The sequence below is a fragment of the Pan paniscus genome, chromosome 7 (genome assembly GCF_029289425.2).
Source record: "Pan paniscus chromosome 7, NHGRI_mPanPan1-v2.0_pri, whole genome shotgun sequence".
In the NCBI taxonomy this organism is placed as follows: Eukaryota; Metazoa; Chordata; class Mammalia; order Primates; family Hominidae; genus Pan; species Pan paniscus.
The window spans coordinates 74,091,839-74,104,848 of NC_073256.2; positions in this window are offsets into that span (position 1 = coordinate 74,091,839).

Here is a 13,010-nt window from a genome sequence, read left to right on the forward strand (position 1 = left end):
AATACAATGTTAGTTCTGGTTGATAAAGGATGGGGAATTTAGATTTGAGAGTTGGGGAGCAAGAAATTTCAACCTCACCCTGGGACAGTATAGCACAGAATAGTAGGAACCACAGAGAAAATATATGTTGAAGAGAGAATATTCTAGTGAAATGCTTTGTGCAGTCTAACATGTTGAGGAGTTCCTGGCATCCTACAAATCTTCAGCAGATATATGTAGGTCCTACCATGGAAAATGGCAGAGGCTTAATTCTATGTCTTGTGTAATTTGAGGGGTTGCAATGTTCTGACCTGTGTTGTCCCTGTAAGTGTAAGTTCAACATATGAATCCCTAATCCCAAAGGTGATGGTATTGGGAAGCGGGGCCTTTGGGAGGTCATTATGTTGTGAGGGTAGGGTCCTCATGATGGGATTAATGCCCTTATAAGAAGAGGCACCACCTCTCTCTCTCTGTTTCTGTCTCTCTCTATCTCTATCTCTATCTCTCTATCTCTCTCTTCCTCTCCACCATGTAAGGGCACAGCAAAAAGGCAGCCATCAGCAAGCCAGGAAAAGGACCCTCACCCAACACAACCATGCTGGCTGGCATCCTAATCTGGGACTTCCAGCCTCCAGAACCCTGAGTAAATCTTGCAGCTGTTAAAGCCACCCAGTGTGTGGTACTTTGCTGTGGCGGCTGTCTTAGCCAGGGGCTGAAGAGGGTTAGCTGAAACACAGATGGAAAGGCTGAAAGGACAGGTGAATACAGGAGACCAGTGTTACCATACAAAGCACCATGGTCCTTCATCAGAGGGATTTCAGAATCCAGAAAGCTTAAATATCTCTAGATCTGCACTATGGAAGTCGTTGAGAAAAGGCAAAAGCAATGCTATAGGTCAGTGTTAAGCAATCTTTTTCACAAGAAGGTAACCACAGGAAATGACATGTGTCCAGCTCGCTGACAGAAGTAATGTTCATAGCGTCTGGCCACCCTGTCCTTGGACTGCGTCTTAAGCGCTGAGAGGCGTCAACACGTCAGCACAACCGCGGCCGACTCCAGGCACACCAATGGGAGGTCCTGCAGTAGGTCGGCTGTGCGGGACTGGAGGAGATGGTAGAGATTAGTCGAGAGGAGCAGCAATAAGCCTCTGGGCAGCGGCCGGGTCTCAGGTCTGCGCTGGCCTTGCTCATCTTCTAAAATCAGCCTGTCTGAGCTCTCCTGTTCTGTACCATCCTGTCATATTGGAATCTAGCGTCCATTGCCCTCTGCCTGGCTAGTTTCCACAGGGCTTTTAAATTCCCTCAATGGCTCTATACTTAGATAGTGATGAATAGAAATGCTGCCGTTCTGGTGTCTGTTGCTCTTTCTTTGTTTTTATCCCTGCTCTATCTGGTCATTTTTCTATGTCTGAACACTTCACTAACACAGACAAAGACAGTAACATATTGCACAACTGAGAACTGGGAAGTAAGCAAAAAGGGAAGAAAAATGTCTCTGAACAGCCAAAATAGATATTGCAAAGTCCATGTGTAAGACTGATGTGATGTTTGCATAATTCTGAAGCTCGGAACTGAGAACAATTCTAACTCCTTTTACTGCTATGACAAAAGGAAGACATTAGTGGTGTCAGAGGTGAAAAGAACAGTTTTCTGGGAATCTTTTAGGGATTACTACCCTCAATTTTGTAAGTACGGACTGTCCCCAACTTACTGTGTTTCACTTACAACTTCACAACTTCATAATGCTACTCATACAACCATTCTGTTTTTCACTTTCAGTACAGCATTCAATAAATTCCATGAGATATCCAACAATTTATTGTAAGATAGGCTTTGTGTTAGATAATTTTGCCCAACTGCAGGCTAATATAACTGTTCTGAGCACATTTCAGGTAGGCTGGTCTAAGCTGTGATGTTCAGCAGGCTAAGGGCATTAAATGCATATTTGACTTAAAATATTTTCAGCTGATGATGGGTTTATAGGAACGTAGCCCTGTTGTAAGTCCCGGAGCATCTGTACTTTTTTCTTAGGTGCATTTTCTGGTCAGCCATGTAGTATCCTTGTTACAACTCCAGAGTAAAATGAAGTCCCAGGACCAGTGCTTCAGGACCACTGCAGGAAAAACTTTTAACACTCCCCTGCTCTGAATGTGTGGATGACACTGAAATCATTGTTGGTGCTACTAACTGGCATTTCCCATTCTACTCTTCTCAAGCACATGGGAGGGTTACACTTCCCTAATTCTGTGATTGTTAGGTACGCCCATGTGACTTGCTTTGGTCAAAGAAATAAGAATGGAAGTAATGTGTCCCTTCCAGTCAAAAACGTCAAGCCCTGAGCATAATTTGCCAAATTTCACCCCCCTGTGTGATGTCAGATATTGTTCCCGGAGGGTGTAAGTGGTATCAGTCTCCATCTCTCAGTGAAGACAACATGGGACAGAGCCTCCCATCAATGTATCAGCATCCCTGTTGCTTATAAGACACTGAGATTCGTGGATTATTTGTTACCATAGTATGCTTTCCTTACTGATACATACACACACGCTCATTGTACATAGAGAACTCCTATATCACTCCTCAAAGGGTGTCTTATCTTCACATGATCATGCAAACCTAGATTATCTAACATGCAATATTCAGTAAATTAAAAGGCCCTTACTTCTGTAGGTAGATCTACTACATATCTTTAAAGGAAACAGCTGATAGCCAAAATGAATATATATAAACTATAACAGAAGGGAAAGAAATTGTATCAATCAGGTTATTTATCAGAAGCCCACAGACCTACATACCTTAGTGGACTCTGACATTATCCATGACTTTGGTGCACTGGTCTTGAACCACCCAACCCCCCAAATTTCCCCCAGTCAAATTTCTAATGGAAGTGGTTTTACTTTTGTATTCCTTTATGTTAATGATGAAATTTCAGATTCAAGAATATGTAAATGTTTAATCGTGTTTTTGGAGATACTTTTTAAAAGATAATTCTACACGTTAGGAGTAGAAAGGGAAGCAAATCAAATGACAGAAAAATAGCAGTCTTTGCATTAATCCTAAAGTGTATGTAATAAACATAAACCTAGAACTTACATATGCACTCTTCTGACATTTTTGAATATGTAGGAGGTGAGGTGCAAGTAAAAGAAGATGATGGCATTTGCTTTGGCATAAAGTCTTTGTGGAGTTTTGAGAAAATATTTTTGTATTTCTGCAGAGTTGAGGCTTTCTGAATAAATTTTCCTGAAAAATTTGGATCCCGAGCGTATTAATCCATTCTCATGCTGCTATAAAGAACTGCCCGAGACGGAATAATTTATAAAGAAAAGAGCTTTAATTGACTCAGTTCTGCAGCAGTGGGGAGGCCTTAGGAAACTTAAAATAATGGCAGACAGGGAAGGAAACACGTTCTCCTTCACATGGTGGCAGGAAGGAGAAGAATGAGTGCTGAGTGAAGAGGGAAGCCCCTCATAAAACCATCAGATCTCATGAGAACTCACTCACTGTCATGAGAACAGCATGAGCAGCATGAGGGTAACCACCCTGTGATTAAATTACCTCTCACTAGGTTATTCCCATGACACGTGGGGATTATGGGGACTACAATTCAAGATGAAATTTGGGTGGGAACACAGCCAAACCATATTACTGAGCTAAAAGTAAGTCTTGAGAAGTTAATTTATAACTCTATAGTGACAGGACTCCAGAGATTCTCATGGAATGTATTTACATTTCAAGAGAAAGTGAGACTCAAGACCCTGGAGACATCTCTAGGTCATGACAGAGACACCAGGGCTCCTGAGGCCCTTGAGAGATGACTTTCTAGTCCAAAAGGTTAAAGTGAGAGCCCAGAACCCTTCCATCTCCTCTCCAGGGAACAAACGTTTCTCTCCCTCCTTTCAAGATGGAACCAGGAGGTCCTGTACATAAGTGAAGAAAATCCATTTTCCCCATCCTTCACCTATGGAGCATCTTGGGCCATCGGACACCTCAGGAGTAAGCACTGGTGTGTGCAGGGGAGGGGGCTGACACAATTATCATAATATAAGAAATAATAACTATTCTGCCTCTGATCCAGAACACTCCATGTGTGGGTTCAGGATAAAATTATGAATGGATATGAAAAACCTAACACTCATCCTAGCAAAGCTAAGGCAAAATATACCCAAATGCCATGCAGGGTTACTTGAGTGCTTAAGATCCTGATATGAGTGACTATTAATGTCCCAAACTCCTTTGGAAAGTCAAATGTTCTTTTCTAGAGTTTGTGAACTGCCTGGGTGGGATGTGGAGACAGAAACATGAGTTATGTTCTCACGGTGTCACTTGGCATGGGTTCCAGGCTCTACTGAAATTGTTTTTCTACTCTACATACTACAGCTGTTGCTTTGTCTCCACTCTAACTTTTGTTCACATGTGAAACAGTCCCTACATTTTTTATGATGTAATTTGGCTGTATGTAACTAGATAAAAATATCTTTGATGGCTGAAATGAAATACAACTGTATTTCTCTTTCACATAAGATTTGAAGCAGAACTATTCTTAGAGGGAAACTTATAGCCTTAAATGCATATAGGAGAAATGAAGAACGGCTGAAAAGTCAATAAGTTAAGCATCTTTCTTAAGAAGTTAGAAAATACTAAATTAAATGCAAAGAACATAGAAGAAAGAAAAAAGCAAAAATTAATGAAACAAAAAGTAAACAAAGAAATGGAGAGAATAAACAAAGTCAAAAGTTGATTCCTTAAAAAGAAATAATATTTATATAATTCTGGCAAAGCTAATAAAGGGAAAAAGAAAGAGGACAGAATTAACCAAAATTGAGAATGAAAAAGGGATATCATTATTGTTCTTACAGATAACATAAAGTCATAAGAGGATATTGTACCCATCTTATGAAAATAACACTTTCTAATATCCTAAAGCTGAATCCAATATTGTTGCAGAGGTAATCTCATATTCTAATAATTTTAAGATTTCCTATGTGCTACTTATAATTTTTTTAATGTAAAACTTAAAAAAATATGTTTTAACTAATTCAGTTTGGCTTAAAAGCATCTACTATGAGGTCACAAACCATTTTTGCTCATTTGAGTATAAGCAATAAAACAAAATTACTATAGAAACTATTGTTGGAGGTTGTGTTTACAAAAGTTACTCATTCACCCACAAACAACAAAGACCATCTCAATTTCCCTGTCGCCAACCTATAGGTGACTGGCCAGAGTGCTATCTTAAGTATCTCCCAGCCTATAAAGAGCTTAATAATAAAGCTTAAGTTATAAATAGAAGAGAATAATATGATGATTAATAGGCAATTTATGGGGATAAAATAATTTCAGTGGATTAAATTCTGATACAAGGAAACAGAATGTATAGGTTTCATTATTAACCTAGAAAAGCATTTGAGTCAGGGGTGCATAATAATGCAGACAGGCTTAACTATAAAAACAAGAGATACAATTTGAGATTTAAAGAGAATATTCAGAGACCCAAAGATAGAAAATATTTTCCTGCATAATAATTTAGGAGTAAACCTGGCATGATTCAACTGAAGCCCCGAATCTATGTGTCCCCCTCCATTCTCACTATCACTGATCTTGTTCATGGCCTCATAGCTTTTACCCAGAAGTTGTCTCAGAATATTCCACTGGCATCCACTGACTTCCAGTCTCCTACTCCCCTACTCCATCTGACATACCAAGTGCAATTGCTAAAATAAGCAGATAATATTTTCCTTGCATCAAAAATATTTTTCACAATAATGTCTAGAAATAAAGACCAAACTCCTTAGCATTGCATTTATGACCCGTCTTGATCATTCCAAGGCCTTTTTCCACTGCATAGATCCTCCACTGAAGCCGAATCTTTTTACCATTCCCCAAACATGCTCCACACATTCTCCCCTTTGGAACTTTGCTGTTGTCCACTGTGCCTAGAAGGCCCTTATGTCATCTTTGTCTATTGAAATCTCCCAATCCTTTAATGGTCACTTCAGATGCCTCCCTCTCTGCTACCCTAATTCTTAATCAGAATTAATTTCTCCCTTTTCATATCTATAGTCCTTTTTTTAATAGTACCAAATTTAACTTTAGATTTTTATAAGCATCATTTTTATACATTGAAATTAGGAGTGTGAGAACAAATGCTAGATTATTTAATTTTGAATCTCCCCACAGCACAGCACACAAAACACATTTATTTAGGTAGGTGATTAATAAAGATTGTTGCAGCTAAAATTTAGAAGTTTTCATACTTAAATGAAATTTCCCACAGTAAACATCTAATCAAATAGTAGAGCCTGTCCTTCTGACTCAAGTATAAGTGCCCTACAGACTCTTTCTGCCCAGGAGACTTGAGAGGAATAATTTCATTTAACCAGAAGGAGCCCATTCCTGCTTAGGCATCACAATTAGTGAACATGCTGCTGGTAAATTTCACCAGAATTTAGGCCTATTAATAACAACCTATATCCTGTGCATCTTGAAGTTGGAAATAGATAACCAAATGGATTTGAGAAAAAAAAGAAATTTATGTTTAAAATGTAAACTTAAATATAGTAAACATTGAAAATAAGCACACCCAACTAATTGCATTTGTATGTGTGTTATTTATTCAGAACATATTATCAAGCCTCTATTATAAGCCAACCATTGGAGATATGAGAGAATTAAACATAATCCTTGCTCTTTGAGAACTTCACAGTGTAGAGACACCAGACAACAAAACGTACACTGAAAAAATGTCTCACAAAAACTGTGCGAAGTTCTGTAGTTATATAGGGAAGTTGCCTCAGGAAGGTGGTAAAGATTTGACAAAATATCACATTAGAATTCATGATCATGAAAGATGAATACATGCTTACTGGGTATAAAGAGGACAAGAAAGTTCCATGCAAAGGAAATGGTAATGAAGTGCAAAATGACATGGCATATTTGCAAATCCATCAGTGGCTTAGAACAGCTAAAGCACATGGGAAGCGAATGAGGTAAAGGTGGTAAAACAAAAAGTGTACAGACTAAGAAAAGCTTTACGTTCCATAACAAGGATTTGGCTTTTATTCTCCTCCAATTGGTGGGGTTATGGTCAGAACAGCAACATGATAGTCTTTGTGCTTTTAAAAAATAGTTCTGAGAGCGATACAGAGGGCAGAATGAAAGCAGAGGCCCCAGCTGGGAGGCAGGGTGACAACCAAGGCAGAAGTCTGAAGATCGTGAACTGTGCCAGTGGAAGCAAGAGTGAAGAGGAGAATACAGATCGAAGAGATATTTTGGAGGAAAAATTGAAGATTTGGTAAACAACAAACTGTAAGGTTAAAGGCAAAAGAGGAATTTAAAATGACCCTGATTTCTAGCTGAAGCTAGATGCTGATCTAATAAATGATAGAATGAAAAAGAAGTGGGTTTGTACGACAAAAACAGAGGATTAGTTGGAGACACAAATGTTTTTGAGACATCCAAATGAAAATATCAGTTGAAAAGACAATTGGAAATGTAGATGTGGGGTAAGAGAGGGACCTGGGTATTGGAAAAAGAGATTTGGGAGTCTTAGATACAGTCCATTCTCGTTATTCGCAGATTCCATATTTGCATATTCACCTACTCACAAAATGTATTTGTGACCCCCAAACCAACACATGCAGTGCTTTGTGATCAAACCCAGACACAAAGGAGCAAAATATTTCTGTTGCCCCATGAGCACATTCCCAGCTGAGCTCAAACAAGGTGACATTCTGCCTTTTTATTTCAGCTTTTATACTTTAAGTAAGTGTCCTTGCACAGTCTATTTAGTGCCATGTTTTTCACATGTTTGTGCTTTTTATTGGTGATTTTGCTGTTTGAGATGGCCCCCAAGGGTAGTGCTGAAGTACTGTCTGGTGTTCCTAAGTACAAGAGGCTGTGATGTCCTTATGGAGAAAATGCATGTGCTAGATAAACTTCCTTCATGCAGGAGTTATAGTGCTGGTGGCTGTGAGTTCAATGTGAGTGGATCAATGATCATATTAAACATGGGGTCTTCAACAGAAATAGACATAAAACAAGGTTATGCATTGATCAGTTGATGAAAATGTAAGAAGTTCACAGGAACCTACCCTGTATTTTCCCTAGCAGCAATGATTCAGTATTCAATAACTCAGTGTTCTCAATGACTTTAAGGAACATAACTACTGTAAATAATGAGAATTGACTGTGTGTAAATAGTAGGTATGAGAACAGAAGATATTGAACAGCAAAAGCATATACACAGTGAGCAAATAAGAGTGGCAAAGGCAGAGCCCTAAAGAACATCATTATTTAGAGGGTGGATAGAAGATAAAATATTAGGAGAAGCTCAAAAGGAATGGTCAGGTAGGTAAGAAGACCAATGTTAAGAAGTATCATGAGGAAATTTCAGGAAAGGTACAATCACAAGAGTCAGAGGCTGCAAAAAGCTCCCAGGAGACACGGAGATGGTATTTTTTAACCAAAAAAACAAAAACAAAAAAAAACATGTGCTTTTGAGTGTAATGGACCTGAATTTAAAATTTAGTTCTGCTACTTAATAGCTGAGTGACATAAGGAAATTCTTCTTATTTCTCTGATCCTCAACTACTTCTGTAAGATGGAGACAATACCTATCCCAGAAAGTTGTTGTAGATTACATGAAATAATGTGCAATCCATGAAAATTACCAACTGTAAATATTCTATTTCTATTTTTAGAATGAGATAAAAATGTTTTAAAGGATGGAACAAGGCCATTATATATTACAGTGACCTCTGATCTTGTTCTCAGTGATGTCCAGCATATGTAAAATTACACAAACGTGAGTTTCATTTAGGTTGTGAAGTTGGAGCTGGATTTGGTTTAGAAGTGCAAGATAAATAGGCCTGCATTTTATACTGTCTGTCCTGTCTGTATCTAATGAAGACATCTGTTGATAGATCTTCTTATTTCTTGACTTTCCATGAATGGAAAATGGGCTTTGGAGATAGTCAAATGTGGTTTGAGTTATGGATCTGATATGGTTTGGATCTGTGCCCCCACCCAAATCTCAGGTTGAAATGTAATCTCCAGTGCTAGAGGTGGGCCCTGGTGGGAGGTGATTGGATAACAGGGGCTGCTTCTAGTGGTTTAGCACCGTCCCCCCAGTGCTGTTCTTTGTGATAGAGTTCTCACAAGATCTGTTTGTTTAAAAGTGTGTGGCACCTCCCCACACTTCCTCCAGCTCCAGACATGTAAGATGTACCTGCTTCTCTTCCCCTTTGCCTTCTGCCATGATTATAACTTTCCCGAGGCCTCTAGAAGCCAAGCAGAAGCTGCTCTGCTTCCTCTATAGCCTGCAGAACAATGAGCCATTTAGCCCCTTTTCTTTATAAATTATCCAGTCTCAGGTATTTCTTTATAGCAGCACAAGAACGGACCAATACAGGATCCCTACCACCTTCATTCACTCACTCATGCAAATAGTTATTAAAAGTACATATTATGGTTCCAGGTTCTGTGTTAAGGCACTAGAGATGAAGTCCTGGCCCACATACTCCATGAGCTTAGTCTAATGGCAGGAGAAAATAAGTATAATAAAATGTTTAACATTAAGTTTCCAGTTTAAGCACCCCATAATATATACGATAGGTCAAAATGGGTGTGAGAAAGATGCTCCTGGAGAATGTTTCAAAGACGATGAATGTCATGATTCTTGAACCTCCTCACCCACTTTGAGAATAGAAAATGGAGAATCAAGGAGAGTGAGGTATGTGGTCATAGTTCTTTGAAGAAGAATGGGGAAAGATATCACTTTCATCACAAGCCAAAAGAAAGGAGACTTCAAGGCGACCACTTGAATGTTTGTTGATATTTTTGTTCACATTAACAAGATACACATAAGATGCAAGTGAAACACAAACATCCATAGTAACTCAACGACGTGAGCAACTTCTTCCAGAATCAGCTAGTAATTTTCAAATACTAGAGGAAAATTTACATTTTTTTTCTTTTGCTATTCACAGCATAACAGCTGCAGGCACAGCATACTTTTAAGTCTTATCTGCCTTGTAAACATTTCCTCCAACACATCCTTAAATCTCCAGTGGGCAATCAACAAAACAAGAAATCGAACTTTTATTTATGGCGTTTACCAATTTCTGAGGTGGGAATACTTACACCATGGTAGATTTCAAGCTACTAACATGTTGTCACTGAATGCGAATTGGGAAGAGGTGTGCAATAGCATCTCCACCATATAGATCCAATAGATGTAAATCCCCTCAGGAGCATAGATAATAGCAAAATGTATTCGAATAACTAGGAAATGAGATATTTGAATATTTATTGCATGAGTTTTTTGTATAATTTAGTTGTACATTTATATCATTTAATTTTTAATAATCCCTGTTTAACAACTGCCTTGCAAAATTCCTAAAAATTTAACAGTAGGCTCTCATAAGCCAGTGCACGGCAACTTCTGCACACCATTGACATTAAGTTCATTGAATATGTAGCCTTCACTGTCCTATCTGTCACTCTGAAACTAGTAAAATATGGATTTTCCTCACTAACTATGAAATTGGTAGTAACTTTTGGGACAGCATCTCCTGTTCCTTTAGTCCGGTGGATACTTTTTAGTCCTAATCTTTCTTGATTATCTGTAGTAAATGACATCATTGGTATGCCTGTTGAAACTGCCTCATCACCAGTTTTTCCAGTCTCTTGTGTTCCTCTCACCTCTCTATTACTCAGGGCTACATTGAAAGCTTTCCTTTTTCCACTGAGTTCTTCAATGTTGGTGTTTCTGAGTGTTCTTAATCCTCGAATCTTCTCACATTTCACACTGCTCCTGCGAAGCCTTGTCTACTCTATCATTTACATGCAGTCAACACCCAAATCTGTATGTCCAAACCAAAACTCTTGCCTAATCTTCTAATCTTTATACCCACATTTGCAATTGCTCCATGATGCATTTTCACCAGAGTGTTCCACATACATTTTGAACTCAAAATGTCCATAACAAACTTGTTTATTTCCTTTGAAATTTGTTTCCCCCTTTCAACTCAATAATTTACAGGTAGCACCATTTGCCAAATCACCTAGCCAAATCCCCAGATGTCATTTTTTATTCCTCTTTTTTTCATGTATTCCACATTGAAGACTCCAGCTCCTGTCGGTTCTGACGTTAATATTTCTACCAAGTATTGCTTCTTTCTGTTCTCACTGCCACTGATAAAAATTGAGTCCTAACTACTTCCCATTGTTGTAATAATCTATTTCCTAACTTTGACTCATCATACACATTGATGCATCTGTAATCTTTGTAAATCACAAATCCTTTAATGGCTCCCAGTTGCCTTAGAGCAGTGGCTCTCAAACATAGCTGCACAACAGAATCAGTTGAGCAAGGATTTTGTTCAATCAAGTTTATAAATGAATAATTTACATATAAAATGCATGCATTTTAAGTGTATACAGTGTGCTTTTAACAAACGTATTAATACATACCTGTGTAACTACCACCACAATCAAGTTATAAAACACTTCTGTCACCTCAAAAAGTTCCTACATATCCTACAATTGGGGAACTGAATCCTTACTCCAAAAGACAGCCCCAAGCTACCACCAGCTTTTAGTCATTAAAGGTGTTGCCTGTTCTAAAATTTCATATAAATTGAATCAGACAATATTTACTCTTTCGCACCTGGCTTTTTTTACCCAAGATAATATCTTTGAGATTCATTCAAGACATGTGAATCCATAATTTCTTCCTTTTTACTATTGAGTAGTATTCCATTGTATGATTTATCAAAATTGTATCCATTCATTGGCTGATGGACATTTGGATTGTTTCCAGTTTGCAGGCTATTACAGATAAAGCTTCTATGAACATTTGAGTAGAAATACTTTATAAATGTATACTTATATCCCTCTTGGGTCAATATTTAAGAGTAGAATTGCTGGTTCTTATGATAATGGAATATTTAACATTAGAAGAAACTGACAAACTCTTTTCCAAAGTGGCTGTACCATTCTAGGACCCACTAGCAGTGTATGAGAGTTCCATGCAGAAAGCCAAGGCAACAGCTACTCGGGAGGCTGAGGTGGGAGGATTGCTCTAACTAGACAGATTGAGGCTGCAGTGAGGCGTGATTGCACCACTGTACTCCAGCCTGGACAACAGAGAGAAACCCTATCTCAAAAAATAAATAAATAAAAATAAAGAGCCTAGGCAAATATAGTCACCGTGTTCGTTTTCCTTCTTTCTGATATCACAGACCTGTACTGCCTGTTGCTCAATGCCTTAAAACTGTTGTTTTTAGTTGTTAAGAGTGGGAGGACAAGTCCAACATCAGGTATACCGTCATGGCCAGCAGCAAAATCCACTTTGCGAACATCTTAAGAAATATGATGCCTGACTCCCACTCTATACCAATTATTAATAAATCTGAGTACCTGGAGACGAGAGAGAAGAGGTGATTCTAATGTACAAGAATGTTAGAGAATCACTGGCTCAGAGGATTCCATCCCCAACCTAAGGCAAGATCCTTCAGAATCTGTCTCAAGCCTCCATTCTACATCTGTCTCCTCCCCACCATTCCATAACCATCTTTTGTCATTTCTAAGTTGCAACCATATAGCAATTTGCTGACATGAATATAATATTTTAAATATCAGTGTCTTTGTAAATATCTTTGCCTTTACCAAGATTCTTTCTGGTCTAATACTTCTACTGGAAGTACTTTCCTTCAACACTCAGCTAAAATGTCTTTGGCTCTATGAGGCATTTCTTTTTAAAGAGCCCGAGATTTCTAGGGCAGAATCTGATGTTAAAAGAGTATCAGGAAAACAAGTGCAGTTTAGTATTTGGCACTGCCATTTACTACAGGGTGAAGTTAGTCTTCATCATCTGGTTTCCTCGGGTATAACAAGATAATCATAACTACCTAGTAGAGGGATAAATGAAATTACACAGGGAATGCACAGCTGGGGGAGAAAATTTTCTCCTTTACTCTCTCAGAGTCTCCAGCTGGGTCCAAGAATTAAACGGACACAAAACAGATT